Below are 12,350 nucleotides of genomic sequence, written 5' to 3' on the forward strand. Positions count from 1 at the left end.
TAAAGGGAAAGTTAGTTCAAGTATAAATAACAATAGTAAATAACTTTATGCATAAGAAAAACTTCAGCACATTAGATAATTACGTCGATAAAAAATGCAGTCCTTAGGTTTATTATTTTGCGATTGGTTATTGATGAAAAGTGCGGAATGAGGCGGGAGAGTGTTGTTTTGCTATTGGCTGTTGAGTAAAGTGACCAAGTGGTAAAGCAATATTCTTCGTGCGCCTTTCTCTGCTGGTAGAGAAGACTTAGAGTATTCTAGAGAAGAGTGGGAGTCTAGCCAGACGTGTGGGGTAGTAGTTCCGATGGAAACGATAAGTTCTCGGATATAGCAGTTTTCGTACATCCTATGTGTGTGTAGAAATTTCGAAATTTTTAAGTGAATTTTTTGACGAGAAAAGACATTTTCCGCGTGGTGTATTGAGCAGGTCGGTGGCTGAAAACTGCGACTGCATTTGGTACCGACGGACTTAATATTTGGCGAGCATTATCAATCAAAAGCAATCAGTATTTTTGTAGCTATTACGTTTTCAGGAAATGCAACACCATAAACTTGCTAACGTGAGTGAAAGGGATTGTGAGTGACTGTGTTAAGGCTAGCACGGGCTTGGCAGTGATACTAAGTTTCAGAATATATTAATTGAGGACAAAATTTCCAACCTTTCTTTTCGTGTGAAAACATTCTCCCGAAACGTAGATTAGTGACTTTAATTGCAGCCTGGATCACCTCGAAATACAGTAGGTTTCACACGGCTTTCCTGCTGATGATCTGATGAGACAATGTTCACAGGTAGGTGCAGGTCCGTCGTAAAGGGGCGGAAAGAACCGCGCCACCGCAGCAGTCCCGGAAAGTCAGAACCCATTTGCTGCTGGGACATCAAAGCGTATGCTTGCTTCAAGGACGTTGAATATAAGTGCGGGAGAGAGAGAGAGAGAGAGAGAGAGAGAGAGAGAGAGAGATATATGTCTCAGACTTAGAGCTTTGTTCAGAGTCCGACCCGGACGTAGAAATTCCAGCCGCTACTGCAACCGTCTTCTAAACTCCCACCACTTAGGACTGGTAAACAAGAGCCGTCGACACAACCACCGACAGGCGGGGGATGTTTATCTTGTTGATTTGCAACATGGTTTAATTGTGCAGTTTTGGTCATTCGCAGCCAGCTAGTTGCATCTGTCATGCGCTCTGACCTTGCTTTCTGTAAATCACTAACGATTTAGTTATTCATTGGCCATACCCATTATACAGCTTCAGACTAGGCTTTGATATACCCACCCATTTGGTCCAAGGTTATAGTTAATAATTATAACCTTTCGCCCATTTATTAACTATTTGTACGTTCTATTCCGTGGGTAAATCATTTTTTTTATATTTTATGGCAATAAACACAATTGTTACAGTGGCTGATGGTTTCCTTGTGTTGTTGGATGAGTTTCCTGACGAGATTAATTGGGCCACCCTTACTAATTTTCACTAAATAAGACGTCATCCAATGCGTGGCAGTGTTTCTTTTAAATTTGTGTGATCTTGTAGAATTTTAGGGGTACAATAAATTGCTCAACCGACACCTCACAATGTGTTCGGACAGCTCGGACGTCAACCCCACCCTACGCCAATATCTGGAATATAAAATCGCAGTTAAACAGTTGTGGACCTATAAAATTAGTCAAAAACCGTCTAGATCGCAATGGTCCTTTTATTTAAAACGGCCTGTTTTGGCTTAGTCTTAGGGCGTCTTCAGAATAGCACCATCAACTGATGTCGACGATGTCCAGAAGAGTCAATAAACTTCAGTGACTGAGGTCTACTGATTGTTGTGGCCTAGACTTAGATTACCTTCAGAACAGCACCAACAGACGAAGTAGACGAGGTCGAGAAGAGCCAGTAGACCTTAGTCGCTCAAACTTTTTCAGCAGTTTCAGCCACTGAGGTCTACTGATTGTTCTGGACATTGCCAAATTCGTCTGATGGTACTAGTCTGAAGGTAGCCTAAGACTATGCCAAAACCAGTCATCTTAGATAAAATAACCATTGCGATCTAGACTGTTTTTCACCAGTTTACAAGATCGATGTTCTCCGAAAATGTCACCAAAATTGTGAGCTGTGGACTTGCTTGCCTGAGGAGAGGATTCAAGACTATTCAAAGGCTTCACGACGCATTTCCCCGTGGAATCAGTGGAGGCAGCTTGGCTAGAGGGAGTTCACCGTCATACAGATAAGTGGGATGCTACTGCCACGTTTTCTGTAAATTTAATTCGATTTTGGGATGATTTTAGTAACATCACATACCCTCTCAATACCTGAAGCAACATTTCGTTTCCTGTTCCTCACTTTCTTTTTTCAAGCAGTGCATATATGCTAATTCAGGAAATGAGATCGGAGTTTAAGGGTCTGCACAAGACGAATTAGTTAGAGATGAGTATCACTCCAGATTGGGGGGAGGATGATACGAAAATGTCGCCATGTCTTTTGAAATGAATTAGGCCCGAATTTCCCTTATATGATTAAGGGAAAGAACGGATAAATTACATCTGGATGATCAGAAGGAATTTGAAAGAAGGTCCTTCCTAAGTCATAACTGTTGTGAAATTGTGCCAGTTGGGCCACAGCATAACAACATGGCGTAACCATTAAAAAACGAGAAACTGCAAGAAATGTGATTTTATGCAAAGAAAGTAACAACTTTCATCCATTTACCACATTTTTCTCATCTATACACGGCTGCATATTGTTATTGTTCAAAACTATGATGCAGCTCTTCGGTCGCCAACCTGACTACCAAATCTGCTGTTTTCTCTTTTATCTGATCTGCAGACTGAAAATTAATTTCTTCAATAAGCTTTGCACTTTCGCTAGGATGGGCTGGAATTCACTTGGAGTGGAATGTGGCAAATGTGGAGGACGCTGAAGCAGAGGCATGCTCTTGCCCACTAAAAAAATAGTTAGAAATATTTTTTACATGAAGATAATTCAAACGAATTAAAGAAATCATTAATAAATATAATGTCAACCAGCAAAATTTAGCATTCAAGCAGACTGACATTACACGAATGACTCAACTTATTTTTCGTGTATCTCCGTTTTCAGATCACTACCTCTTCAGACATACAGCTCTGTGACCTAGCGTGTTGACCTTTTGAAAAAATTGTGAGTTTTCGTTCCACAGATCTAGTCTTTTCGTCCTTATTATGTTCTTCAGATTAATTAGGACTTATTTCTAGCATTTCTGCTTAACGGTTTGGCCCTCAAGCGTTATATCATTCCTGAGTACACCCCTGACCGCGAGAACGACAGAGTTGCCTTCATTTCTGACTGACTCATTCACGCGTTTCCTTATTGCCTGTCCAGGGGTTCCAAAGAAGTGACTCCATATTTCCAGTGCCGTGCTAAATAATCCATGCTTCATTATATGTGATGACGATTCTGAGAAAGTGCAGTTATTCTGTGGGTTGTTCCATAATGACATCGCAGTGTGATATTTCCATCATAAAGGACACTATCCTGTCCAATCACTTTTATTGAAACTTTCAGGAGTGGAGAAAGCTGCTTTATTCAGTATTAAAAAGCAGCTTATAGCACGAGCCACCGACGCCAATGTCTTGCGAAGAAGCATTTGGTACAGCGAAAGATGGCCAGCATGTGGAAGTGTCAGAAAAACGTTTACGCCTCTGAAAAATTCCCATAAGTTACTTAGACTTATCACCAGACACCTCTTTTACCTTAACACCGCGCGGGATTAGCCGAGCGATCTGAGGCGCTGCAGTCATGGATTGTGAGACTGGTTCTGGCGGAGGTTCGAGTCCTCCCTCGGGCATGAGTAAGTGTATTTGTCCTTAGGATAATTTAGGTTAAGTAGTGTGTAAGCTTAGGGACTGATGACCTTACCAGTTAAGTCCCATAAGATTTCACACACATTTGAACATTTTTGAATCTTAAAACACTCTATTGCTGATGGGTTTAATGGTTACTGCGCTATTAGATTTTTAAGTCATACAATATTGCGGCAGTACTGCACAGAGTGTTGTCTACAAGCAACGCTCAAAAGAAAACTAAATCAGCGAGAGAGACAAATCACGGTTGGAAACTTCCAGAGCAAACGTATGTGTGCAGTCAATCCGTTACTCCGTGCGACACCCAAGTACAGCACCGTGTCTAACGTTAAGATTAGGCTCCTCTTGTGTCGATTACGTGCTTCAGGCCTGCACGTACCGAGCGTACTTTCCGCCATCAGGAGATAAGTTGTTGAATGTGTGCGAGTTTCAGAATCGTCCAGCCAAATGGTTTGGGCAAAGAAACTAACATAAACAGAACCAGAAAAATGGAAGTGGCACTCCACTCAACAAAGAACAGGTACAATAAAAAATACTTATCTATTAATACAAAATTGAAGATTTACCACTTGGAGATTAGAAGCACATGTCATTATGTCTCAAAATTTGGAAACTGAGAAGTAACTGGAAGGTGTGTGAAGAAACGTAGTATGTAATAGATACACTGACACAGCGGAGCATTACGTTTTATGACCTCTTGAAAAGAATGGATAGCAAGAAGCTGTCAAAGAAACTGTTAAAACTTCTTTGACGAAAATGCAGAAAGCCAAATTTCATATTTTATAAATGGTGACTAATATCTCCAGTAGTCGGGAATAACAGACAAAGACACGCAAAACAGACACATATTCAGGGAAAAGGCCCAAAAAGTCGAGGATTTCCAGAGGAGAACAAAACGGACATGGACAGGAGAAAGGACAGACCAATGAACAAGAATTGCGAAGCCAAAAAAGGTTGTGGGGCGTTCAAAAATTGTTCAAATGGCTCTGAGCACTATGGAACTTAACTGCTGTGGTCATCAGTCCCCTAGAACTTAGAACCACTTAAACCTAACTAACCTAAGGACATCACACACATCCATGCCCGAGGCACGATTCGAACCTGCGACGCTAGCTGTCGCGCGGTTCCAGACTGTAGCGCCTACAACCGCTCGGCCACTCCGGCCGGCGGGGGGGGGGGGGGGGGGGGGGGGGGGGGGGAGGCTGGAGCAGTTGTGAATAGGACTCGCGCTCTAAGAGTTCTGTATAAATTTAACGATGTATGTAGACACTTCATCCATCCCAATGATTTAGAATATCAACGACTTTTCTCTGTTATCAACATTGATACCGGCAAGATATCGCTCCTGGGGATTTCATGACCTTTGAAAATGTTTTAATTTTAAGCTATAATTCCATTAACAAATGTCAAAAAATAAATATATTTTTTCGTGTGATATAATTACAGACAAACATTTGTTGGTTTTTTTTCTTTACTTGTACGGTTAAACCTTGCTTCTTGCCAAATTCAATGATTCTGAGTCAACGGGAAATACTCTGTAGGTTTTGATGTGTGAGTCTACGAGTGTCAAAATATGTGACATTAATGGCCGTCTGTTTCGGTTGCATCGATTTAGAAGGTTCATTACACCGCCAAGGAGATACAGACCTTAGCATGCTACATAAAATTCAATTTGCTACATCTATCTGTTCCTAAGAAAAAGAGTTCGTAACAGACAGACTGTTGGACAGCAAAGGACAAAAAATATCTTTTTCGTTTGACATAATCACAAATTAACACATTTAGTATTTTTCCTTAAGAGCAACAAAATGATGCCGTAAGGGATTCGTTTTTACCCATTGAGTTACAGAACCCTAAAAAAGGAAAATAATGTGTCGTCAGCTGTTTTTTAAGGTTTCGAGTTAGCTAAAATATAATAATAATGATAAAGAAATCAGATCCCTTCCCTTGCTGCACCTGGTACTGCTCCTATCCTCGTAATGCCACTTCCCCGATGAAAACCGCAAGTGCTATAAATCGGTACTACCTTTAAGCCCGTACGTGATATGAAACACGAACCAGTCACTATTGTGTATGCAATTTCTTAAATCAACCTTCTGACTATAGTGGCCGGCAAAACTTTATCTTGTGACAAATTCACCATCTCAGAGTAGGACTTACAGCCAATTGTTTGCTGGCTACATAATGAATTTTCGCTCCCCAGCTGGTAGATACTGATCTGAAACTGCTTGGCAGACCAAAACTGTGTACTGGACAGGGACAAGAACTTGGGACCTTTGTCTTTAGCCAACAAATGCTCTACGGACTGAACTACCCAAACACGACTCACAACACGCCCCCACAGCTTTGCTTCCACTAGTACTCTTCTCCTGACTTTCCAATTTCTCAGGGTTCCCCTACAAACCACTGCAAACCTGCTAGAACAAGGGATTTCGTCATTCTCCGCGATAAGAATCCAACAGAAATAACTGACAATAATTATATACTCGCGGTCCGGAGAAGATCGGCTCAAATGTCAGTTTTGCGATTCAGCTTTAGCCTCTCATCCACTTACCTAGATCGCCTAACGCAAACGCCAGGGTAGCTCCTAAAAAACCCTTTCCACCTGAGCCCACACTGTTCTGTGAATTCCTTCCTTAAAAATTTTTTCTGCCGGACTGCAGCGACTGTCCAAAGTTCTGCGCTAAGTATTTCTCTTGTTTATGCTGTCATTTGGTGCCAACAAGCTCCGGAAGGTGCAGTTGAGTTTTGTCAAGACGAAAACACTATCCTCTCGCTAAATCAGTAGCTCGTAGCTACGTTAAACCGTTAAACTGGATTGTTTCGGCAATCCGCTCTGTATGATTATTTGGAAAGGAGTATAGGCAGCTGGTAATAATCTCATGCCTATGCACAGTAATTTTATGTCAAATTTGTTCTGGCTCAATTGCGTGGGTTCAGCGTTGACTGCACAACTCTTGTCTTGCACGGTGGCGGTTGTGTGCTGGCTGCATCACAGACTTTTGTACATTTTTATGGGAAAGCTTTCATGCACGTGTGCTTGGCTATATGTAGGTTTAACGAAAGATCAGATTTGTTCTCTATTAACGGATTCTGATTTGAGTGTCGTTCCGCCATGTTTTAGTGAACTCCGCAGATCTTTCACCTGTAAATTTCTGGTTTCTGTACAGAGAGCACTACCGTGAAAACACGCTGTAAACAGGAGTACTATTTACCTTCTCAAATTCGGCATTTCTCTGGCATATGATCATTGGTCTTGTCCAGACAGAAAAAGGTGGACAGAAGAGAGTGAGACACTGTTACAGGATGAGCTATATTTCTGAAAACGGAAAAAATAAACAAATCTGACATCGGCAAGTTATACTATGGGTATGATCACTGACACTTTGTCATCACGGACATTTCAATATGGGAACAGCAGTAGCGGAACTAAAAGTGCATAAAATGCAGCCAGTTCTTCCGTCTTTCAATGGGAAAGGGCTATTCAAAACATTTCACAAAAAGTAAAGCAATGTCTTTGCACTACAAAAATAATAATTTTGTTGTGATTATTACCTTTTTATGTCATAAAATATCAATTGTAAACAATGTAATATTTTGTTTTTATACCTATAAAATAAAAGTAAAATAAGAACAGGCTTATATTCATCATTGTTTCTCATAATACCATACTTTTTAGGCTGCAGTGAGACCGAGTCAATCAAACTGAAACGATCCCTGTACCGCACGATCGTCATACAGATTTTCTACCTCATTTCGTTTTCTAATACGCCGAGATATTCATCGAATTAAATTTCATTCACAGTTGTCTTAATAAACTTGTTTAGGCCAATGAAGCATTGGAGAAGGGCAAATTCCATATTCCTAGATTTTCAGAAAGTGTTTGACAGTGTCCCAATGCCAGCCGTTAAGGAAGGTTCAAGCATCCCTAATTGGTTCCCAGAAATGTGAGTGGCTGGTATACTTCTTAAGCTATAGAACCCAGCACGTTGGTCTAGACGGTGAGTGTCCATCAGAAATGAGGGTATCGTCAGGAGTGCACCAGGGAATTATGACAGCACCGCCGTTGTTCTCTGTGTATGTAAATAGTCTGACGGAGAGGGTGAGCAGCAATCTGCAACTTTATTCTGATGATGGTGTAGTGTATGGGAAACTGTCGTAGCTGAGTGAGTGTAGGAAGGTAAAATAAGACAGATAAAATTTCCAGTTGGTGTGATGAATGGCAGCTGGCCTAAATATGGAAAATGTTAATGTGAGCGACTAGAAAGATGAAACCTATAATGTTCAGATACATTGTTACTAGTGTCCTGCTTGACACAGTCAAGTCGTTTAAATATCTGGGCGTAACGTTGCAAAGACATATGAAATGGAACGAGCATATGAGAACTGTGATAGGGAAGTTGAATGGTAGACTTTGGTTTATTGCGAGAATTTTAGGAAAGAGTGATTCACTAGTAATAGAGAGTGTTTGGGATCCGTACCAGGTCGGATTGAAGGAAGACATCGAAGCAATTCAGAGGCAAGCTGCTAGATTTGTAACCGGTAGGTTCGAACAAGACGTAAGTATTAATAGAGATGTTTCGGGAACTCAAAAGGTAAACACTGGAGGGAAGACGATGTTCTTTTCGAGAAATGCTGTTGATAAAATTTAGAGAAGCGGCGTTTGAAGCTGACTACCGATCGCTTCTACTGGCGTCAACATACGCTGCGCGTAAGGACCAAGAAGATACGAGAAATTAGGGTTCATAAGGAGGAATACGGACTGTCGTATTTCCCTCTCTCTATTTGCGAATGGAACCGGGAAGAAAATGACAAGTAGTAGTACAGGGTACCCTCCGCCACGCACCGTGCGGTGTCTTGCGGAGTGTGTATGTAAATGTAGATGTATGGTGTATATGTACGGGGAAATATCGTGATTGAGTGACTGTACTTAGACAGAGTGTGAACTGGACACTATTCCTATATGGTGTGATGACTCATTAGCTTGGTCTAAGTTCAGAAAAATGTAAGTTGACGCAGATTAGCAAGCCTGTAACATTCAAATACATTATTAGTGGTTACTGCCTCCTACGTGCAGATCGATTAAATATATAGACTTGATGTTGCAACGGGATATGAGATGCAACGAGCAAGTAGAAGCATAAGATGGGTAGAAAATCGTAGTTCATAAGTTAAGGAAATCGCACATAGAACAGTAGTGTTACCTATTCTTGACTACTCCTAGAGTATATGCGAGCCCCCCAGATCGGATTACAGGAAGACATCGAAGCAATTTAGAAGCGTTCCGCTAGAATTGTTGCAGACGGGTTCAGACAACACGCGAATGTTACGGAGAAAATTCGTGATTTCAAATGGGAATCACTGGAGGGAAGACGACGTTCTTTCGGAGAAGCACTGTTGAGAAAATGTAGTGAACCGGTGGCATTTGCGGCTGACTGCAGAACGATTCTACCTCCACCAACGTATATTCCGAGTAAGAATGGCGAAGACTAGATGAGAGAAATTAGGTCTCCTACTAAAGTATTTAGGCACTCTTTTTCCCTCGTTCCATCTGTGAGTGGAATAAGAAAGACAGCGGCCAGTAGTGGTACAAGGTACCTTCCGCCATGCAACGTTTGGTGGCCTATGGGGTATGTTCGTGGATGTATCGAGTGATCAAAAAGTCAATAAAAATTTGAAAACTGAATAAATCTCAGAATAATGTAGATAGAGAGGTACAAATTGACACACATGCTTGGGATGACATGGGGTTTTATTAGAACCAAAAAAATACAAACGCTCAAAAAATGTCCGACAGATGGCGCTTCATCTGATCAGAATAGCAATAATTAGCATAACAAAATAAGACAAAGCAAAGATGATGTTCTTTACAGGAAATGCTCAATATGTCCACCATCATTCCTCAACAACACCTGTAGTCGAGGAATAATGTTGTGAACGGCACTGTAAAGCATGTCCGGAGTTATGGTGAGGCATTGGCGTCGGATGTTGTCTTTTAGCATCCCTAGAGATGTTGGTCGATCACGATACACTTGCGATTTCAGGTAACCCCAAAGACAACAATTGCACGGACTGAGGTCTGGAGACCTGGGAGGCCAAGCAAGACGAAAGTGGCGGCTGAGCACACGATCATCACCAAAAGACGCGCGCAAGAGATCTTTCACGCGTCTAGCCATATGAGATTTTTTTTCTAATAAAATCCCATGTCATTCGAAGCCTGTGTGTCAATTTTTACCTCTCTGTCTACATTATTCCGTGGTTTATTAAGTTTTCAAATTTATACTGACTTTTTGATCACCCGGTATTTATAATATTACGAAAAGGAAAGTTGCTACTCATTATATAGCGAAGATGCTGAGTCGCAGATTGGCACAACAGAAAGACTGTCACAAATAAGCTTTCGGCCAGCAAGGTCTTCGCCAAAAATAGACCACACACACACACACACACATATATACACTCACGCAAACACAACCCACACACACACATGACTGGAGTTGTGGCAAATGAAGCCACAATGTTGTGCCTGTCTGCGTCTCAGCATCTCCGCTGTATGGTGAATCGCAACTTTTCTTTTCATAACATTGTTACATTCCATTCTGGATTTTCCATTGTTTGACAGATGTAGATTAGATGGTATGTGGATGACTGTCGATTTCTTTGGCTGTCCTCCCCATATTTTTCTCAGTCTCTAACGATCTTAACAAAATGTTATGCCCTAATCTTGATGCTGAAAAATTTATTTCTTCCATTGATTACATCTGGAATTTCTTTCGTCACGTTTTAAACGCACGCCGGGAACTGTCTGATAGATGGGGGTTTAGGACAACTGTGTGGAGACAGTCTTGTATGGTGCACTGGTAGTAAGGTGTGTGTGTGTGTGTGTGTGTGTGTGTGTGTGTGTGTGTGTGTGTGTGTGTGAGCAGCTGGACCATCTATTTCTGTCATCGCCGGGCAGCGCAGTGTCACGCAGTGGTCCCAGCTACTAGCCGTGTTTACACACAGTTTTATGAACACCAGTTGCGGTCGCCCATAAATTTCTCCGTTCGCGAATAAAACTTCTCTTAGCCGCATGAATTACGGTCTGCCGACAGGGGTGGACAATCCGCAGTGCTCCGATAAACTACTTTGTGAGGAAATTTATGCAGTCAACTTAGAGGATTCAAGTGAATGGAATCATTAATCTACAGTCCGGGAAACTCTGTTCCTTGTTACTTATACGGCTTTCTGTTGATGTCAGTACGCAATGGAAAGCTAGTTCATTGAGCAAATATTCTCTCTTTTTCTATTTCTAACAATTTAGTCTTCGTAGACTGTTTCTAATATCTACAGCAGCAGTTTTCGTGTATTCTGTGACATAATTGGATATCTTTCCTCCTGTTACAGCTTTCCAATAAAAGACCATCAGACGAAAACCGACAATGGTAGTTCAGGTTTACATGCCGACATCACATGCTGAAGATGAAGAGATAGAGGAATTACGTGAGGATATCGAACGAGTAATTCGCTACGTAAACCGATATGCAGATCTAATATCCATGCATGATTGGAACACAGTTGTAGGGGAAGGAGTAGGAGAAAAGCTTACGGGAGAGTATGGGCTTGGTACTAGGAACGAGAGACGAGAAAGACTAATTGAGTTCTGCAATAAATCTCAGCTATTAATAGCGAATATTTTGTTCAAGACTCAAAACAGGAGGAGGTACACTTGGAAAAGGCCGAGAGATACTGGAAGATTTCAGTTAGATTACATCATGGTCAGGCAGAGATTCCGAAATCGGACATAGGATTGTAAGGCGTACTCAGGAGCAGATATAGGTTAAGATCACAATTTATTAATGAAGGAAAGTAGGCTGAATTTTAGGAGAGTAGTTAGCAATAGTCTATGGGAAAGGAAGTGCAATATAGATGTACTAAAGAACGGATAAATACGCTTGGAATTCTCTAAGGCAGTAGTTAATGCGATAAAGAACAGGTCGGTAAGCAGTTCACTTGAAGTGGAATGTACACCTCAAAAATGGGCATTCCCAGAAGCCTGAGAGGAAAAATTGGTTCAAATGGCTCTGAGCACTATGGGACTCAACTGCTGTGGTCATCAGTCCCCTAGAACTTAGAACTACTTAAACCTAACTAACCTAAGGACAACACACACATCCATGCCCGAGGCAGGATTCGAACCTGCGACCGTAGCAGTCGCACGGTTCCGGACTGCGCGCCTAGAACCACGAGACCACCGCGACCGGCGCCTGAGAGGAAAACGTATGTAAAGAAGGTAACTGCGGAGAAACCATGGGTGACAGGAGATACATATCAGTTGATCGACCAAAGAAAGAAGTAGAAATATGCTCAGGAAAATTTGGGAATAAAGAAACACAAGTCACTTACGAATGTAAATAGGAAATCCAAAGAAACTAAGGTGAAATGGATGCATGAAAAATGTGAAGAAATCGAAAGAGAAATGATTGCCGGAAGGACGGACTCAGCATACAGAAAAGTCAAAACAAAAAAAGAACCATGGGAACA

At 41.5% G+C, this 12,350-nt stretch overlaps 1 protein-coding gene across 4 annotated transcripts in view; it reads right to left on the reverse strand.

Moving 5' to 3' along the window:
• Positions 1-12,350, reverse strand: part of LOC126335244 (adenylate cyclase type 8) — a 1,717,934-nt gene that overhangs the window by 1,034,343 nt on the left and 671,241 nt on the right. The window lies entirely within an intron of this gene.

This window comes from Schistocerca gregaria, chromosome 2 (assembly GCF_023897955.1).
Source record: "Schistocerca gregaria isolate iqSchGreg1 chromosome 2, iqSchGreg1.2, whole genome shotgun sequence".
NCBI classification, from domain to species: Eukaryota; Metazoa; Arthropoda; class Insecta; order Orthoptera; family Acrididae; genus Schistocerca; species Schistocerca gregaria.